Consider the following 20,330-nt stretch of genomic DNA (forward strand, 5'->3'; position numbering starts at 1 on the left):
TACATATCAAGGACACGTCGTATCTGTTCATTGAAAATGTCCAACACATTTGGGAGTCCACATACCGGGAGTCCCATTCCTGACCACAAAATCTCCTGTCAGTCCGTCTAACTATTGAGTCCCCTACTACTAGCGCTTTTCTATTTTCCCCACTTCCCTTCTGAGCCACAGTGCCAGGCTCAGTGTCAGAGACCTGACAACTAGGGTTTTCCCCTGGTAGGCTGTCCCCACCAGCAGTATCCAAAATGGTATACTTGTTGCTGAGGGGAATGGCCACAGGGAATCCCTGCTCTGACCATCAGTTCTCTTTCCTCCCCCGACAGTAACCCAGCTGTCCTTATCCTGTGTCTGGGGAGTGACCACCTCTCTGTACATCCTCTCAATTTCCCCCTCAGCCTCCCGGAAATTTTATTTCAATCACCATTTCTTCCAGTCCAAGTAGATGGTTTACATGGGTTAAATTATTTGCCATCTCCTTCAAGCAAATAACAATAATGTATTTTGCTTACCAATTACTTAGTTCATCTTATTTCTATTTAGGCTCAAACAGATTTCTGCATTCCATGTTAACCCATTAGGAACAAGAAAGAGAATGTTTGCACAAAGTGATGGAAAAATTTTATTAAATTATGCTGCGAGTAATTGAAAGAAATTGATGGTTTCCTTTAATTGCATTAATATTGTATTCCATTACACAATTCAAAAGAATGACCCACCCCCATATGAATTCGTATTCATTGCCTATCAATTGTGATAACTTAGATGTCAAATTTGAAGTTTTTTGAGGAGTGTGGATTCATGTCAAAGAGGAGAGCACTGAGATGGCTTCAGGTTCTAACATCATGTCAAACAGATTATTTTCACTTTTCTGTATTCCAATTTGCAGCTTCAAAGGACTCGACTGCAAAAGCATTTTTCTTTTCTCAACAAGCCCAACAGTTACATTTTTACTGAGAAATGTAATGGCAAAGGCTTAACTGCAGATCTTCAGATTTGTAATCAATTACAAGATCATTGCAGACTCAGTCTCCTTTCTGCATGTTTCCTGTACTTGTCACCTTAATTCAATTTTGCTGCACAAATAGATTATTTTAAACTTCATACCTGCCTTTTCCTATCCCTTTCACAGATTAATTCATAACCATTTCTTTTTGTGCCACATTAGTACACTTATTCCCTCCATGTTCCAAAATACAAATCATGCTTCACATTTCAAATACAGCTGTAATGGAACATTTGATCGAGAATAACTGAAGTGAAGTATTCATGCCACATAGAGCATGGTCAATTTTTTTATAAATCTCTCAAACCATATAAATATGGAAACTTTGAATGTCAAACATCAGATGCTGAAGTGCACAAACAAGGGGTTGGCAATAATACCACACACCTTTAGTTACTATAATGTAGTGATTACATTTTCTACAAAATGGGCGGCATGGTGGCGCAGTGGTTAGCACTTCTGCCTCACAGCGCCAGAGACCGGGGTTCAATTCCCACCTCGGGCGACTCTCTGCGTGGAGTTTGCACATTCTCTCCATGTCTGCGTGGGTTTCCTCTGGGTGCTCCGGTTTCCTTCCACAATCCAAAAATGTGCAGGTTAGGTGAATTGGCCATGCTGAATTGCCTGTAGTGTTAGGTGAAGCGGTAAATGTAGGAGAATGGGTCTGGGTGGGTTACGCTTCGGTGGGTCAGTGTGGACTTGTTGGGCCGAAGGGCCTGTTTCCACACTGTAATGTAATCTGTATCTTTAAAAGGTATGATTGGCTTTTGTTCAAGTTAGCTTTAAAAAGAGTCTCAATATGCGTCAGCATGTCTTTGAATAACATAGAGCAATGTATGGGACATGTCCATAAACTGCAAGCTGACTAGAGCAGAAAAAAGTGTTTGAGAAGTCAAAGCTGTGATGGTGATGAAGCTGGTATTCCTTTAATATTTCTGATCTATACAAGAATCACACAAAATTCTTTCCACTTAACTATATGAGACAGTGTAATGCTTTGTCAGACATCAATTCTGAAAGAAGATTTGAGAATGTTAACTATGTTTAATAAAAGCCTTCAATTCCTTCTTAGTCAGCTAATTATAAACTTTCATTAAGTGGCCAAATTCATTGTTAGATTTTCCCACTATAGGCGCTAAACCACTAAGAAACCCAGAACTAGCTGCTCCTTACATTGAAACCCAGGTGACAATTCTGACAATTATTGAACTAATGTGACAGCAGTTAAAAACAGTTGAAAAAGGTATAGTCCCTACAGCTATGCTTCAATGCTTCAGGGAAAGACTTAATGAAAGTAAGTCATTTTATGTGGTAAATCAGACTTATAAATAAAAAGCAAACATCTAAAATGTATACTCTCTAGCTATTGCTTCTCTGCCTCTCTCTCTGTCTCTCTCTCTTGTATCTATAATTCAAAGCAGGTTGGTAAAGATTAAGATGGAAAATTGTGAACTGAATATAAGATTCAACACTACATAGCACAATGTGAATGGCTCTGTCAAGGTGTTACAGTTGTGAGTTGTATTAAGAATCAGCAAATTGTTGGAACAGATGTATTGACTTGGAGAGGATTTACTAAAATCTAGTCAGATGCAGCCAGACCTGACAAGGTTGTGCTGAAATGATGTGCCTAGCTTAAGTTCACAGAATGGCTGGCAACATACTTCTGTTTAATTTCTTTGCCCATCTAAATTCATAATTATGTTTTTATCCAACTATGCTTAATGTTTTTGGTCACGATATAAGGATAATAGCTGTCTATAAAAGTGGACTGTGTGATAAACACCTGCCCTGAGTGATAGAGCTCAAGTGGAGTCTTAATATCGTAGTACCCTAAACAAGCACAAACATATATTGTGTTTTAATGGGCGGCACAGTGGCACAGTAGTTAGCACTACTGCCTCACAGCGCCAGAGACCCAGGTTCAATTCCTGCCTCAGGCAACTGTCTGTATGGAGTTTACACATTCTCGTGTCTGCATGGGTTTCTCCGGTTTCCTCCCGCAGTCCAAATATGTGCAGTTTAGGTGAATTGGCCAAGCTAAATTGCCCATAGGGGAATGGGTCTGGGTGGGTTGCTCTTCGGAGGGTCAGTGTGGACTTGTTGGGCCAAAGGGCCTGTTTCCACACTGTAAGTAATCTAATATGTGGGTTGCTTTGACTACATCAAGTGCAATGTTTTTTACAAAATATATCTTCATGTACAAGTTGGTTAATTTCACTTAGAGCCATAGAATCAAAGAGATGTACAGCATGGAAATAGACCCTTCAGTCCAACTCATCCATGCTGACCCAGAATTCCTTACTAAATCTAGACGCATTTGCCAGCATTTGGCTCATATCACTCTAAATCCTTCCTATTCAGATGCTCATCCAGATGCCTTTTAAATGGTATCTCATTTCATACCCACAGCACCCCTCTGCGTGAAAATGTTGCTCCTTAGGTGTCTTTTAACTCATTCGCCCCTCACCTTAAATCTCCAATTTTGGACTCCCCCACCATGGGGATAAAACCCTGTCTATTCACACTATCCATACCCCTCATGATTTTATAAACCTCTATAAGGTCCTCTCTAAACTTCCGAAGCTTCAGGTAAAATAGCCCCAGCCTATTCAGCCTCTCCCTGTAGCTCAAATCCTCCAAGCCTGGCAACATCCTTGCAAATCTTTTCTGAACCCTTTCAAGTTTCACAACATCCTTCCTATAGAAAGGAGACCAGAACTGCATGCAATATTCAAAAAGAGGCCTAAATCCTGTACAGTTGCAACATGACCTCCCAACTCCTATACTCAATGCTCTAACCAATAAAGGAAAGCAAACTAAATGCCCTTGTCACTATCTGGTCTACTTGGGACTTCACTTCTAAGGAACTATGAACTGAACTGCAAGGTCTGTTTGTTTAGAAACAGTCTCCAGCACCTTACATTTAAGCCCTGCCAGATTTGGCTTTCCAAACTGTAGCACCACACATTTAACTAAATTAAACTCCATCTGCCACTCCTCAGCCCATTGGCCAACAAGATCCCATTGCACTGAGGTAATCTTCTTCATTACCCACTGCACTTCCAATTTTGGTGTTACATGCAAACTTGTGAAGCATACCTCCTATGTTTAAAGAAAAGAGGCGAGGCCACATTGGATTTGGTACTACGTAATGAACCAGGCCAGGTGTACAGATTTGGAGGTTGGTGAGCATTTTGGTGATGGTGACCTTAATTCAGTTACATTTACATTTAGGGATGGAAAAGGGTAGTACATACCACAGGGCAAGAGTTATAGCTGGGGGAAAGGCAATTAGGCAAGATTTAGAATGCATAGAATGGGGAAGGAAACTTCAGGGAATGGGCATAACTGAAATGTGGAGCTTGTTCAAGGAACAGCCACCGCGTGTCCTTGATAAGTATGTACCTGTCAGGCAGGGAGGAAATAGTTAAGTGAGCAAACCATGGTTTACTAAAGAAGTTGAATCTTTTGTCAAGAGGAAGAAGGAGGCTTATGTGAAGATGAAGAATGAAGGCTCAGCTAGGGAGATTAACAAGTTGGCCAGGAAGGACCTAAAGAGACAGCTAAGAAGAGCCAGGAGAGGACATGAGAAGCCTTTGCCAGATAGGATCAAGGAAAACCCTGAAGCTTTCTATTGGTATGTCAGGAATAAAAGAATGAATAGTGTAAGATTAGGGCCAGTCAAGGACGGAAGTTGTGTGTGGAGTCCAAAGAGATAGGAGAGGTGCAAAATGAATATTTGTTGTTCGTACTCTGTCCTTTCCCTGTGTTAATAGAGTCAATGTTGAAGAGAATACTGAGATCTAGGCTATTAGACTAGACTGGATTGAGGTTCATTAGGAGGAGATGTTAGCAATTCTGGAAAATGTGAAAATAGATAAGTCCCTGGGCCAGATGGGATTTATCCTAAGATTCACTGGGAAGCCAGGGAGGAAATTCTGGAGTCTTTGGGTTTGATCTTTATGTTGGCATTGTCTACAAGAATAGTGCCAGAAGACTGGAGGATAGTAAATGTTTTCCCCTTGTTCAAGAAGGGGAGTAGAGACAACCCTGGTAATAATAAGACTTATTTTGGTTGTAGATAAAGTATTGGAAAGAATTATAAGAGAATTTATAATCATCTAGAAAGGAATAATTTGATTAGGGATACTCAACACAGTTTTGAGAAGGGTAGGTCATGCCTCACAAATCTTAGAGTTCTTTTGAGAAGGTAACCAAACAGATGGATTTCAGTAAAGCATTTGATAAGGTTCCCCACGGTCGGCTATTGCAGAAAATACAGAGGCATGGTTTTTGAGGATGATTTAGCGGTTTGGATCAGTAATTGGCTAACTGTAAGAAGACAGAGGGTAGTGGTTGATGGGAAATGTTCATCGTGGAGTTCAGTTATTAGTGGTGTACCACAAGGTTTTGTTTTACGGCCACTGCTCTTTGTCGTTTTTATAACTGACCTGGAAGAAGGCATAGAAGGATGGGTCAGTAAATTCGCAGATGACACTTAAGTTGGTGGAGTTGTAGATAGTGCTGAAGGATGTTGCAGGTTACAGAGGGACATAGATAAGCAGCAGAGCTGGGCTGAGAGGTGGCAAATGGTGTCAAATGGAAAAGTGTGAGGTGATTCACTTTAGAAGGTGTAACAGGAATAAAGATTACTGGGCTAATGGTAAGAGTCTTGGGAGTGTGGATGAGCAGAGAGATCTGTGTCCATGTGCATAGATCCCTGTAAATTGCCACCCAGGTTGATAGGCTTGCTATCAAAGCATATGGCATGTTAGCTTTTATTAGTGGAGGGATTGAGTTTCGGAGCCATGAGGTCATGTTGCAGCTGTATAAAACTCTGTTGCGGCTGCACTTGGAGTATTGCATATAGTTCTGTTTGCCACACTACAGGAAGGATGTGGAAGCATTGGGAAGAGTGTAGAGGAGATTTACTGGGATGTTTCCTGGTATGGAGGGAAGTTCTTACGAGGAAAGGCTGAGGGACTTGAGCCTGTTTTCATGAAAGAGAGGAAGGTTGAGAGGTGACTTAATAGAGGCATACAAGATGAGCAGAGGATTGGATAGGATGGACAGTGAGAGCTTTTTTTCCTAAGCTGATGATGGCTAGCATGAGAGGACACATGGCTTTAAATTGAGGGCTGATAGATAAAGGACAGACATCAGAGGTAGTTTCTTTACTGAGAGAGTAGTAAGGGTGTGGAACACATTGCCTACAACAGTAGTAGACTCACCAACTTTAAGGGCATTTAAATGGTCATTGGATAAACATATGGGTGATAATGGAATAGTGTAGATTAGATGGACTTCTGAATGGTTCCACAGGTCAGCATAACAATGAAGGCCAAAAGGCCTGTATTATGCTGTAATGTTCTATGTTCTGTCCTGGGAAAAAGTCTCTGACTATTCATTTTATCTATGGCTCTCATCATCGTGTACACATCTATCAAGTCACCTCTCACTCTTCTTCGCTCGAATAAGAAAAGCCTTAGCTTTTTCAACCTTTCTCACAAGACATGCCCTCCAGTCCAGGCAGCATCCTGGTAAATCTCCTCTGCACCCTGTCTAAAGCATCCACATCTTTGCTCTAATAAGGCAATCAGAACTGAACACAATATTCCAAGTCTAATTAGGGCTCTAAAGGGCTGCAGCATAACCTCACAGTTGTTAAATTCAAACCTCTTGCTAATGAAAGCCAACACATCATATGCCTTCTTAAAAACTTTGTCAACTTAGGTGGCAACTTTGAGGGATCAATGGACATGGACTCCAAGATCCTCCACTTTGCCAAGAATCCTGCCTTTAATCCTGTATTCTGCATTCAAATTTGACCTTCCAAAATGAATCACTTCATACTTTTCCAGGTTGAACTCCATCTGCCACTTATCAGCCCAGGTCTTCATCCTGTCAATGTCCCATTGCAACCTACAACAGCCCTCCACACTATACACCACACCTCCAACCTTCGTGTCATTGGCAAACTTACAAACCCACACTTCCTCATCCAAGTCATTTATAAAAATCACAGTGAGAGGGAGGAAGAGAGCTTCTTGGATGCTGCCTGACCTGCTGAGCCTTTCAAGCAACACATTTTCAGCTCAGTAAGTTCTTCAATCCCACCAATTGTTACACCATTTTTATTGGTACCTTGTGCAAGTGTAACATTTCACCTGAAATAGTCACTTAGGATTTGATGGTGCTCTCACTTCAAACTGAGTGCCATGTTCCTTCTATTTTTTTCAGTTCCCACTTCTCTTGAAACAATCTCCACGGGATGTCCAAGTTTCTTGACTCAGTGAGTTGAGTTCATGGAATGCCCTGCCAGTAGCCGTGGTGGACTCTCCCTCTTTATGGGCATTTAAACGGGCATTGGATAGGCATATGGAGGATGGTGGGCTTGGATCAGCGCAACATCGAGGGCCAAAGGGCCTGTACTGCGCTGTATTTTTCTATGTTCTATGCGAATCTTTGACACTGATCCAGCTCCCTCAAGAGCCAGCTCTGTGTGAACAGAACCCCTGACGCTCCTGTTTGTTTTTTTTCTCTCTCACTACCGCTTAACTGCGGTAGTGCTTATTTTTTTTTCCCCAGCACCCATGTGTGTGCGGCAGTGGCAATGTTCCTTCTATATTGTGCTGTCATTCATGGGGTAAGTTTTGTAACCCAAGTGACAGATGTTCAGCAAATGTGCTTGTAAATTACAGCAGCGCAATTTAAACTGTTTATACTTCTGATTTAAAGCCACTTACCTTTTCTGATCTAGATATGAGCTGTACAGAAATTTATTCAAGTATTTCCAATTATTTGCATTACAACTGCCAACTGTGCCCTCAAATGACCAGGCAGCTTGGCCCACAGTGCATTTTAATTAACCGTGCATCTTTTTTACAAGACTTAAGCTTGACACTGTCTCCATTTTGGCTCCGTGTCCATTCAAATGCACTTCTGTTTCAAAGGCATTGTGTAGATACAATTTTGATTTGAAAACCTGGTAGTCAAATTTTTCTAAAGGTAGAAATCCTATTCTGTTACTTCTAATGCTGCCTGAGTTTGTATGAGCCTTGTGAAAATGCCTTTTACCTCTGTCAACTTTTGCAAGTCTTATACACATTTATAAACTGTGTATTCTAATTCACCTTCAGAGTTGCAGTTGATCAGTTGCTGCTGTATTCTAATTGCAATGTGACCTGTATGAGTCCTCTTATCCTTAAGTCTTTTTATGGGTAGCATTGTTTTGCTTGCCAGACATTTTATTTACATTCTGGATTAGTGGTGCTGGAAGAGCACAGCAGTTCAGGCAGCATCCAAGGAGCTCAGAAATCGACGTTTCGGGCAAAAGCCCTTCATCAGGAATAATTCCTAGTGTTCTTTTGAATCCTTTTATTCTTGGTGCCTTGCACTTTAAGTGAGAAATTGTCTCAAGCCAGATGTTAAAATTTTGAAGCCACCTTCCCTTTTTATAACATGCATGTGAGAATTGCAACTTACCCACTAACAGCCTATCAAACTTAAGAAAAATAAATTGCTTAGAAAATAAACTGCTTTGTCTTGGTGATTTCTAATCCTAATCAGACTTCAGGAGCATTTGACACTGGTGCAATGAACACAAATAGCAGATGAGTTTTGTTTGGGAAGATGGTAGTCAATACGAACTAGTACAGTTGGAGGGTACAGCAACCAAGGTAAATGTACTTTTCCTGCTTTTTTTTTAAAAAGTGTTTTATATATATTTGGATTATTGCCAAAGACACCGACTAGGACAGTAAGGATATTGATCTGAAGCACTTAGATGCTGGAACAGGGAGCTAGCATTGAGTCAGAAATGTACAGCATGGAAACAGACCCTTCAGTCCAACCTGTCCATGCCGACCAGATATCCCAACCAATCTAGTTCCACCTGCCAGCACCCGGCCCATATCCCTCCAAACCATTCCTTTTCATATACCCATCCAAATGCCTCTTAAATGTTGCAATTGTACCAGCCTCCACCACTTCCTCTGGCAGCTCATTCCATACACGCACCACCCTCTGAGTGAAAAAGTTGCCCCTTCGGTCTCTCTTATATCTTTACCCTCTCACCCTAAATCTATGCCCTCTAGTTCTGGACTCCCCCACCCCAGGGAAAAGTCTATTTATCCTATCCATGCCTCTCATGATTTTATAAACCTCTATAAGGTCACCCCTCAGCCTCTGACTCTCCAGGGAAAATAGTCCCAGCCTGTTCAGCCTCTCCCTATAGCTCAAATCCGCCAACCCTGGCAACATCCTTGTCAATCTTTTCTGAACCCTTTCAAGTTTCACAACATCTTTCCAAGAGGAAGAAGACTAGAATTGCACGCAATATTCCAACAGTGGCCTAACCAATGACCTGTACAGCAGTAACATGACCTCCCAACTCCTGTACTCAATACTCTGACCAATAAAGGAAAGCATACCAAACGCCGCCTTCACTATACTACCTACCTGTGACTCCACTTTCAAGGAGCTATGAACCTGCACTCCAATGTCTCTTTGTTCAGCAACACTCCCTAGGACCTTAGCATTGTGTAGAAGTTCTGCTAAGATTTGCTCCATAATGCAGCTCCTCGCATTTATCTGAATTAAACTGCATCTACCACTTCTCAGCTCATTGGCCCATCTGGTCCAGATCCTGTTGTAATCTGAGGTAATGCTCTTTCATGTCCACTACACCTCCAATTTTGGTGTCATCTGCAAGCTTACTAACTACCTCTTATGCTCGCATCCAAATCATTTATGTAAATGACAAAACGTAGAGGACCCAGCACCGATCCTTGTGGCACTCCACTGGTCACAAGCCTCCACTCTGAAAAACAGCCCTCCGCCATCAACCTCTGTCTTCTACCTTTGAGCCAGTTCTGTATCCAAATGGCTAATTCCCCCTGTATTCCATGAGGTCTAACCTTGCTAATCAGTCTCCCATGGGGAACCTTGTCGAATGCCTTACTGAAGTTCATATAGATCACATCTCCTGCTCTGCCCTCATCAATCCTCTTTGTTACTTTTTCAAAAAATCTCAATCAAGTTTGTGAGACATGATTTCTCACGTGCACAGCCATGTTGATTTAGATTGCAGACAAGACCATTGAAATGCTATGAGCTGGTTAGCCTTCAGTAATCAGGTCACTTGAGAAGACCAGTGCTGATTTGGTCCAGGGACTTGAAAATGAAGGCACAGGATTTCACTTTTGAACAAACAGCAATGAATTTGTAATGCATAGTAATGTACAGTGCATGTTTAACTTGATTTTAATATGGAGAATTGTGTTGTAGTAAATGTAGGTCATAGTGTGACAAGACACTCCAGCGCATATTAGATAGTTGATGTGATCAAGAAAGATTTCAGCAATTCTCTCCTCCAGATTTTAGTGACTTGATCATCAAATCCCAAAATTGAAGGCATTATATTTGCACATTCTTGTCAATTTGGCCTTGACACCACCTTGCTGTCATTGCCTCGGCAATTACTCTTGCTTTGGTTGATCTGTGTCAGGAAGGAGTACAGGTGTAATGTACCTTTTGAGAATTGAAAAGCTATCAAGGACTAACAAATCAGACTCCTGAACAAGGGAATAATGTAACACTTGGTTGAAACAAATAGCAGCTGTGTTGCCATGAAACAACAAATTCAAATTCAGCCAAAGTTCAAAAAAGTTGGAATTTAGTATTTTGATATTAAAACCAATGAAACAAACTGATGTTTTGGGGTATATAATTGGACATTTTCAGCTGTTAGGGAGAGAAATGCCAAAGACTAACAAATGTAGACTTTTGGCTGAAGAGGTCTCTGAAAGGTACCTGTCTGTGGGGGAGTGCGCAGCAGGACATAGAGGCTGACCTGGAGAGAATCTGCAAAGCTGACTGGTTTTGAAATGTCATTATTTTATTTTTGTAAATCTTACTCAGGATTTTTTTATCGGACTAGTATTGTAGAGTGGGAGGTCAAACATAGACTTGAGAGAAAGGAGTTGTAAATAGTTATTGGTTTTAATATTCTCTGTCGGACTTAAAGTTAATTTTTACTTTAGTGACTTTTGGGATAGTCTTTTGCCCTTGAATTTTGACAGATTACAGCACAGTGTGTGTCTTTTCTGTGGTGCTAGTTTAAATTAGCAGAGGGGTTTACCCCATGTGATAACGATCTGTCTCTTGTCCTCAGCCAATGCTCTCATGGATCCAGAAACTTCACTCCGCTATATTAAGTGGTACAAGGACTCTTATTGACAGCTACTCCATCAAGCTACTTCAAATTTCTTCCTGCTGAACAAAGAGACCTTGGAGTGCAGGTTCATAGCTCCTTGAAAGTGGAATCACAATAGATAGGATAGTGAAGAAAGCGTTTGGTATGCTTTCCTTTATTGGTCAGAGTATTGAGTAGAGGAGTTGGGAGGTCATGTTGCGGCTGTACAGAACATTGGTTAGGCCACTGTTGGAATATTGTGTGCAGTTCTGGTCTCCTTCCCATCGGAAGGATGTTGTGAAACTTGAAAGGGTTCAGAAAAGATTTACAAGGATGTTGCCAGGTTTGGAGGCTTTGAGCTATGGGGCGAGGTTGAATAGCCTGGGGCTGTTTTCCCTGGTATGTCGGAGGCTGAGGGGTGACCTTTATAGAGGTTTATAAAATCATGAAGGGCATGGATAGGATAAACAGACAAAGTCTTTTCCCTGGGGTGGGAGTGTCTAGAAATCAAGGGCATAGGTTTCGGATGAGAGGGGAAAGATATAAAAGAGACCTAAGGGGCAACTTTTTCACGGTGTGGTACGTGTCTGGAATGAGCTGCCAGAGGAAGTGGTGGAGGCTAGTACAATTGCAACATTTAAAAGGCATCTGGATGGGTATATTCAGAGGAAGGATTTGGAGGGATTATGGGCTGGGTGCTGGCAGGTGGGACAAGATATCTGGTTGGCATAGACAAGTTGTACTGAAGGGTCTGTTTCCATGCTGTACATCTCTTTGACTAAACTCTGTTGAATGCGTGAAGGAAATACTGCTATAATAAAAGCAAAATAATGAATGTTACAAATCTGAAACAATCCTAGAGAAACTCTGGCTGTTTCTGTGGAGAGAGTACAATTTGACTTTTTGTCTGATATAACCTTATCAGATCTGAAAGGAAACAATGGTTTTCAAACCTCTCTCACTGCTTTCTTGATGAAAGTTATAGCATTTGGCTTTTTGAGTTATGACACCTCCCAGGTCTTTTCCTGATACTGACTCAACACTTTGGCTAATCACTTCAAATGATTTCTGCCTGAAATACAGTAGTATATATTTTCAACTGCTCTCCAGTTGTTTTTACTGCATCTCCCACACTGAACTGAAGTTGTTCAGTTGTCTTCCCTGCAATGTAACTAAAAATCAGCACTTCTGTTACAGAATCTATTTTCTCCATCACAACATAGTAACATTTTGACTATCCGTCTATTTTGTACTGCTGTTCAGGGAGCATTGCATTCAAAATGTCCTGAGTGACTTAGTGAAAACTTGACGACAAACCCCTCGCTTATCCTTGGCTTGAGGGAAGAGGCAACCAGGAGAAGACCAGTGATACTTGGAAATGAACATTTTGGATCTTTATTGGAGCTCTGTTTTGAAGTATACAAAATCAGTGTGTCATTTGTCTTTTCTTTTTGCTTCTGGAATTTCTGGGCAGAATTTCATCTTGCCACATAGCAAGATGTGAAATTCCATTTCCATGAATATACACAGTTAATGGATAGCTTGCTTGCCACAAAATGGATGTAATGAGAGGCTTTCAACATACGCTAATGAGTTCCTAGCTGGAGAATGCAGTTGTGCCCAATTGGGCTATTTGTTCTATATGTGACACTTGTGGAAGAATGGAAAAATACTGAAACTATATAGATTCTCATCTAGAGGTGAGAAACTTCCTGAACAAGACTTTTAGAGCAGAGAAATTTGACGTTTAATCTTTATGGATAGATTTTTGAAGTATGGCTGAATGGCCTACTCTAGAAACCATTGTCTGAAGGTTTTAGTAACTGAAAACTGAGTAAAGGTAATGCAGAGGAACCAGTGAACTATGAAATGGAATGAACTATCTGCAAATGCTGCTATTTTGAGCATATGTGCCAAGTTATTTTGGGAGGGTGCAGAAATGGAACCAATTTCCCAAATTTTTTTTAACGAGCATGAAAGCAACATTCAGGCTAACTGTTCCATGCCACTTCTAAATTAGTTAGAAATCTGCAGATTGTTTTGTTTTGGTAGTGAGGATCCCCAAATATTTTGGTCAGATGTTTTGAGAGGTTCAATCAAAGTGGTGTGGATGGCTTAGTGGTTCTAACATAACATCAGATGGAAAGAGAATGATCATGACAAAGCTTAATGGTGAGATGGAATATTAGGAAAGTTCCTCTAGTAACCACAAATGATGAACAAAATGGACGGCAAGAAAATAAACTGAGGGTGGACTCAAGTAATATCAAAACACATCCTCCTAAAGCAAGAGATAACAAGAATTTCATGTCTTTGAGGCAGGTGAGAAAAGAGAACCAGGAAAATACAAGTTGAATAATACTTTTGAATTAGTCTTCAAAATAAACACAACTAACATGCAAAACCCTATCAATGGGCAAATGGAAGGACCAACAAATATAACTATCATGAGGATGAACTACTAGGATTACTAATGGCAAAAGACTGATAAGTCCCCTGGATTTGATGGGATGCATTCTGGGATGTTAAAGGAAGTATCTGCAGAGGTAGGGGAAGCACTGGTCGTAATCTTTCTAGAATTCTTAGATTCTAGAAAGTGCCAGAGGATTGGTAAATTGACAATATAACACCCTTCTTTTGTCTCCATTTTAGATAAAGGGTCAGTACTTTTAATATCTATTATGAAATGTGCTGGAGCCTGTTAAAGATGTTGATCATTTAGGGAGGTGATTCCCTTGTGGTATCAGGTCATGTTCTGGAAACCCAGATTAGAATCTTGCCCATGGCAGATGGTGGCTTCGAATTCAATAAAAATCTGGAATGGAGTTTCATGGTGACCACGAATTCATTGTCAATTAATGAATCCAATGAAATTTTCTCACTATGTCCTTGCGGGAAGGAAATCTGCTATCCTTATCTGGTTTGGCCTACATGTGACTCTAGACCCACAGCAATGTGGTCAACTGTTAACTGCCCGCTGGGCAATTTTGGCTTGGCAATGTGTTGGCACAAGCCAGTTACTCATGCTGTGAATTAACTTTTTTTTCTTCTTTGAAAACTGAAGCATTGTCCATGATGGGAAATCATACCTGATAAGTGTGTTGGCTTTCTTTTGAGGTAACAAGTGGATAACTAAAAACCATTGGATCTAATTTAGGTTTCAATAAGGCATTTGAAGTATCATGGAACTCATGGTGTTTGTTAAAATTGCTAACTGATAAATGGAATAAAAGGGCATTTTTGGGATGGTAACCTGGACTAGCAAAGTATCACTAGCATCAGTGCTACAGCTGCAATTTTTTTATTAGAATATATTAATTACTGGATGTATTATTGCCAAGCTTGCAAATTCCACTTGGGGTTGGAGAGCAAGTGGTGATGATTCTAGGAGTTTGGAGAGATAAGTGTGTTAGCAGTGAGCAAACAATGGAATATAATGTGGGGAAGATGTGTATTCTGTATGTTGGGAATACTAGACCTGGAGAAAGACCTCAAAAAGCAGCATCACAGCTCTGGAATCCTTATGTATTCAGGCTAATGTTCAAGTTTTAGATAGGAGCAATTCAAATGCCATTGGGCCTTTTTCAAAGGGAATGGTGCATGTTAAAGGCAGGGAAGTCATTGTAAAACTATACAAAGCACTATGTACCAAATTTGAAATACTGCGAACAGTTCTGGTCTCTTTTTTATTCTCAAGAAATATGTACTGGCATTGGAGACAGACTGAGAAGGTTCACTAGGTTTATCCCAGGTAAGGAGAATTGTCATGTAAGGAGATGTTGAGTCCATTAGGCTGGAGTTTTAGAAATTGGAAGTATGAGAGGTTACTTAATGAAACAGACTTGTGGGGACCTGACCAGGATAGATGTTTGACTTTTACTTTTTTTTTGTACAGCCTAGGATTAGAAGGTGTAGTATCAGTAAGGAGCCACTCAGTTAGGCTATAGACTGGTGAGTCTGACTATATTAGGCAAGTTATGGGAGGGAATCCTGAGGGACAGAATGTACATGTATTTGGACAGGCAAGGTTTGATAGTCAACATGGCTTTGTGTGGGAAATCATGTCTCACAAACTTGATTGAAGATGTAACGAAGAGGATTGAGTGCAGAGCAGTGGATGTGATCTGTATGGACTTCAGTAAGGCATTTGTCAGGTTCCTCATCGCAGACTGGTGAGCAAGGTTAGATCACGTGGAATATGGGGAGAACTAGCCATTTAGATACAAAACTGGCTCAAAGGTAGACAGATGGTTGTGAAGGGTTGCTAATCAGACTGTAGGCCTGTGACCAGCAGTGAGCCATTAGGGTAGGTGCTGGGTCCACTACTTTTCATCATTTTATATGAATGATTTGGATGTGAGCAAAAGAGGTGTAGTTAGTAAGTTTGCAGATGACACCAAAATTGGAGATTTCATGGACTGCCAATAAGGTTACCTCCAAAGAACAGGATCTTGATCGCCCAATGGGCTGAGGCATAACATGGAATATGAGGTGCTGTATTTTGGAAAGGAAAATACTGGTAAGGTCCTGGGCAGTGTTGCTGAACAAAGAGACCTTGGAATGCAAGTTATAGTTCCTTGAAAGTGGAGTCACAGGTGGATCGGATAGTGAAGAAAGCATTTGGTATGCTTTCCTTTAATAGACAAAGCATTGGGTATAGGAGTTGAGATATCATGTTGCAGCTGTATAGGACATTGGTTTGGCCACTTTTGGAATATTGCGTGCAATTCTGGTCTCCTTTCTACAGGAAGGACATTGTTAAATTTGAAAGGATTGAGAAAAGATTTACAAGGATTTTGCCAGGGTTGGAGGATTTGAGCTATAGGGAGAGGTTGAATTGGCTGGGACGATTATCTCCTTGAGAGTCGAAGGCTGAGGGGTGACCTTGAGGCTTATAAAATCATGAGGGGCATGGATAGGAAAAAGTGACAAGGTCTTTTCTTTGGGGTGGGGCTGTCCTGAACTGGAGGGTATAGGTTTAGGGTGAGAGGGGAAAGATTCAAAAGGGACCTCAGGGCAATTTTTTTTCATGCAGTGGATTGTGCGTGTATGGAATGAGCTGCCAGAGGAAGTGGTGGGAGGCTGGTACAGCTACAACATTTCAGTCATCTGGATGGATATATGGATAGGAAGGGTTTGGAGATTTATAGGCCAAAGTGCTGGCAAATGGGAGTAGATTAACTTAGGATATCTGGTTGGTATGGACAAGTTGGACTGAAGGTATATTTCATGCTGTAAATCTGACTATTACAAAGGCTGTCATAAGTGTTGAAGGCTGAGGCATTTTTTTTTTTAAGTTAAGGGAATCAAGGGCTTTGGGATAAGGTAGGCAAGTGGAGCTGAGGATGATCAGATCAGCCATTATGTCCTTGAAAAGTGGTGCAAACATGATGGGCTGAATGGTCAACTTCTGTTCTTCTCTCTAATTTCAGATATTGCTTTTGAAAGAAATGGCATTTTGGCCATTTTATGGTGTCCAACACTGGCACCTCCACATTATGGTGAACTGGCCATGAATAAGTTTAATAATGATCTTTGAAAATAGTTTGCAACCAATAGTAACAACTTTTGCCTGCCAGTTGACGTGATTAATTCTTCCAATCTCGAAGGGCAAAGTTTTTGCCAGATGTTAAATGAGTGCTCATGTAGTTGAGGATATAGTAAGCAAAATAATGAAGAGCTAATACCTGAAAATTTTTAACTTAAACAGTCTTTCCAGGATGAGACTTTTTAATTTTAAATTTTGAAGAAATTCTTTATACGTTGCTTCCATCTTTGTTGTTTGACACTTTGAAAGATTTACAACTTTTACATCAAGTGACTGTTGAGTAGTGGCCAACTTAATTAAATGATCAGAAGTATACTTGACAGTGAAGAAGGTTTTGATCAATTGGGCCAATGGGCTAAGGAGTGGCAGATTTAGTTTGAATTAATGCGAGATATTTTGGAACCCAATTAAGGGCAGGACTTGGACAGTTAATGGTACAGCCTTTGGTAGTGCTGTTGAACAAGACCTGAGGAGTTCAGGTACATAGTTTTTTGAAAATTGTGTCACAGGCAGACAAGATGGTTAAGACACTTTTTAGCATGCTTGCCTTCATTGCTTAGTTTTGAGTAAAGGAATTAGGAGATGTTGAGATTGTACAGGATGTTGATGGGACCTCATCTAGAGTACTGTACGGTCTCATTGCCCTGCTGTAGGAAGGATATTAAGCTGGAGAAGGTGTAGAAAGGATTTAAAAGTATGTTGCCAGGAATGGAGGATTTGAATTATAAACATAGGCTGGGTTTTTTTTCACTGGACTGTAGGAAGGTTAAAAAATCATAAGGGCTCTAGATAAGGTGAACAGCAAAAGTCTTTTCCCTCTGGTGTAGTTCAAAACTAGGAAGCATATTTATTAGATGAGGACAAAGATTTAAAAAGGACCTGAGACAACTTTTTTCTCGATGGTTTGTTTGTGGAGTGAACTGCCAGAGGAAATGGTAGATGCAGGTACAGTCAGAACATTTTCAAAGAGACATTTAGATAAGTACATGGATATGGGCCAAGCGCAGACAGATGGGACTGGTTTAGTTTAACAAACTTGGCCAGCATGGACGAGTTAGACCAAAGGGTCTGTTCCATGCTGTATGACTAACTTTGCTGATCTCTTTATTTTGCGAATGCGTGCAAGAAAACTGTTTGAACTTGTCAATTAAAATTTCAAACTGGATACGTGTTCAATAACTGCAGCCTTTGGAACTTTGCCCGAGGAAATGTTTGAACTCTTCAGAGATGCTTCAGCGACACCCTTAAAGCCTTACCACCGCCGCGTTGGTGGTCGTGTTCTACTACGGAAGTTGAGTAGAGTAAGTGAGCCAGGAGTCTGGGGTCTGGCACATGACACTGTCCTGCTCGGAGCTGGTTTTGCGTGGCTCGACGCTGAGCAAGTTGGGTTTGGGGCAGACACTTCGCTGTCTGTTTTGTCATTTGAATTTTAAAGAATGTTGCAGAGGCACTAAATATTTTTCCAAAGCTTTGAATTTCCTGCAGCAGGTAATCCAAGCATCTGCTTTGAAATTAATTCTTTATAAACTGAGGACACCACATACGGGGTGACGGTTTGTAATTTAAACTTTGTTCAATACTTACTTACTCTAAATTTGATCCTTTCTTAAATGTTTCAGAAAATTGACTTGTTGTGAAACAGTTAACATTAGCTTCGCCTGGCTAATCAGGCACTCCCATTTCGTGACGGAAGCAGCTATTTGCTTGCTGCTGAATTTTAGCTCGGTAGCTTGATTGGACCTTGAACTGCCGCACCAGAGTATCACTCCATCCAGAAAGAGGCAGTCTGCAGAGAGGTGTCTGCAGATTTGCAATGAAGTATTGCCAAGACTTTGTAAATTCCTCACTGTCTGAGGAAACAGAATGCTTGCTCTTACTGCTGCATGGCTGAGTTAATCCGTAAAGAGTACTCACCCTGCGAGAGCCCTTAATGCAAGCTGATAGTTTGGTTTACAGTACTATTCCACTTCTAGTGATCGCAATCAACAGAAAAGCACCAGTCAGGCTGTGGAATAATGAATGCATTCAGTTAAAGCACCAGCTGTCGCAGCAAGCTTTCGTGGTTGACTTCTCAACTTGTTGTCCTTGCTACATATGTTTCACAGTAAGTTACCTTTTTATTCTGCCTGTGTTCATCCTTCATAGTTTTTTTTCTCTAGAGTACATTCCATCGTCCTTTTTTCTTGAGAATGATTCCATACTTCAACCAGAACTGGAAGATAGTAAATGAAAGGTAAAAGATGCCACACAAAAGTTAATCAAGTGCAAGGATACCTGGAAGTTTATAAACTAAACTATCTTAAATAGACTGGCTTAAAATTCAGAAGGTTGAAAAGGCAAATTTTTGATTTATGGAAATAACTATTGTAATATATCTCCAGCTTCCATTTGGGATCTTAAGTGAACTACAGAGCTTTATTTCCTCAATATTAGGAAATTCAGCAAGTCAGGAGTCTTGTTTTACTGGTTTGAAGGCAACTATTTGTTGTTTTAATGTCCAAAAATTGATTTTATAAAATTCAGTTTTCACTTCATTTTACACTTATCATTTTGCTTCTGCCAAATTATGAAATAACTAGGTTTTTTTTCCCCTGAGATATGGACATTGCTGGCAGGGCATTCTGTGCACATCCCACATTGCCTTTGAACTGAATGGCATTGCAAGGCCATTCCAGTGGGTATTTTGTCAATTATCCAATTACTGTGGGTCTTGGGTCACATGTAGGCTGGTCATGTAATATTGCAGATTTCCCTTACCCAAGGACCATTAGTGAGCCAAATGGATTTCAGGGCGAGCAATGATTAATGCATGACCGTGAAACACTGAACGTTGAATTGCAATGTGATGATAAATCCATTGTGAATCTGTCTTTTCAAATTGAAATGTGTATATCCAAGCAAAATCATGAATGAAAAATCTAACAAAGTTAGCCTGAGCTTTTATGGTGAACACAGGCTTAGTACAGTTTGATTGTAGTCTGTATCTCATTTTGAGGACTATTTCACAAAATATGATTTTTCTTTGCTAGATCTGGATTAGAATAAGTCATAGCAAACCTTGCATTTTCTTGGCTTTCCTAAAGAACATTTGTACACTTAACTGACTGAATCGTTTGCTTAGTGACAAACACTTTGGAGCTCAGTGGGATATGAAAGCTAGAATTTGTGCATAAAAAAAATGGATTTATAATTGGTAAATCCACCTAGAGCAGGAATGCTGGACAGTTTTGGCTGCTTTTATTGTATCCGTTGCTCCCGATGTGGTCTCTTCTACATTGGGGAGACTGGACGCCTCCGAGCAGAGCGCTTTAGGGAACTTCTCCGGGACACCCACACCAATCAACCACACCACCCCGTGGCCCAACATTTCAACTCCCCCTCCCACTCTGCCGAGGACATGGAGGTCCTGGGCCGCCTCCACCACCACCGCTCCCTCACCACCAGACGCCTGGAGGAAGAACGCCTCGGAAGACTTCAACCCTAGGGCATCGATGTGGACTTCAACAGCTTCCTCATTTTCCCCTTCCCCTACCTCATCCTAGTTCCAAACTTCCAGCTCAGCACTGTCCCCATGACTTGTC

At 40.8% G+C, this 20,330-nt stretch overlaps 1 protein-coding gene across 3 annotated transcripts in view; it reads left to right on the forward strand.

Annotated features, from left to right (window-relative positions):
* Positions 1–20,330, forward strand: part of mtus1b (microtubule associated tumor suppressor 1b) — a 209,641-nt gene that overhangs the window by 15,265 nt on the left and 174,046 nt on the right. The window contains exon 1 of one of the 3 annotated variants that reach the window (XM_043689999.1): positions 18,535–18,853. The exons of the other annotated variants lie outside the window; for them this stretch is intronic. The gene's annotated coding sequence lies outside the window, so the exon portion shown is untranslated. Of the gene's footprint in view, positions 1–18,534; positions 18,854–20,330 lie in introns of those variants that run through there. 3 annotated transcript variants of the gene reach the window in all.

The sequence above is a fragment of the Chiloscyllium plagiosum genome, chromosome 1 (genome assembly GCF_004010195.1).
Source record: "Chiloscyllium plagiosum isolate BGI_BamShark_2017 chromosome 1, ASM401019v2, whole genome shotgun sequence".
In the NCBI taxonomy this organism is placed as follows: Eukaryota; Metazoa; Chordata; class Chondrichthyes; order Orectolobiformes; family Hemiscylliidae; genus Chiloscyllium; species Chiloscyllium plagiosum.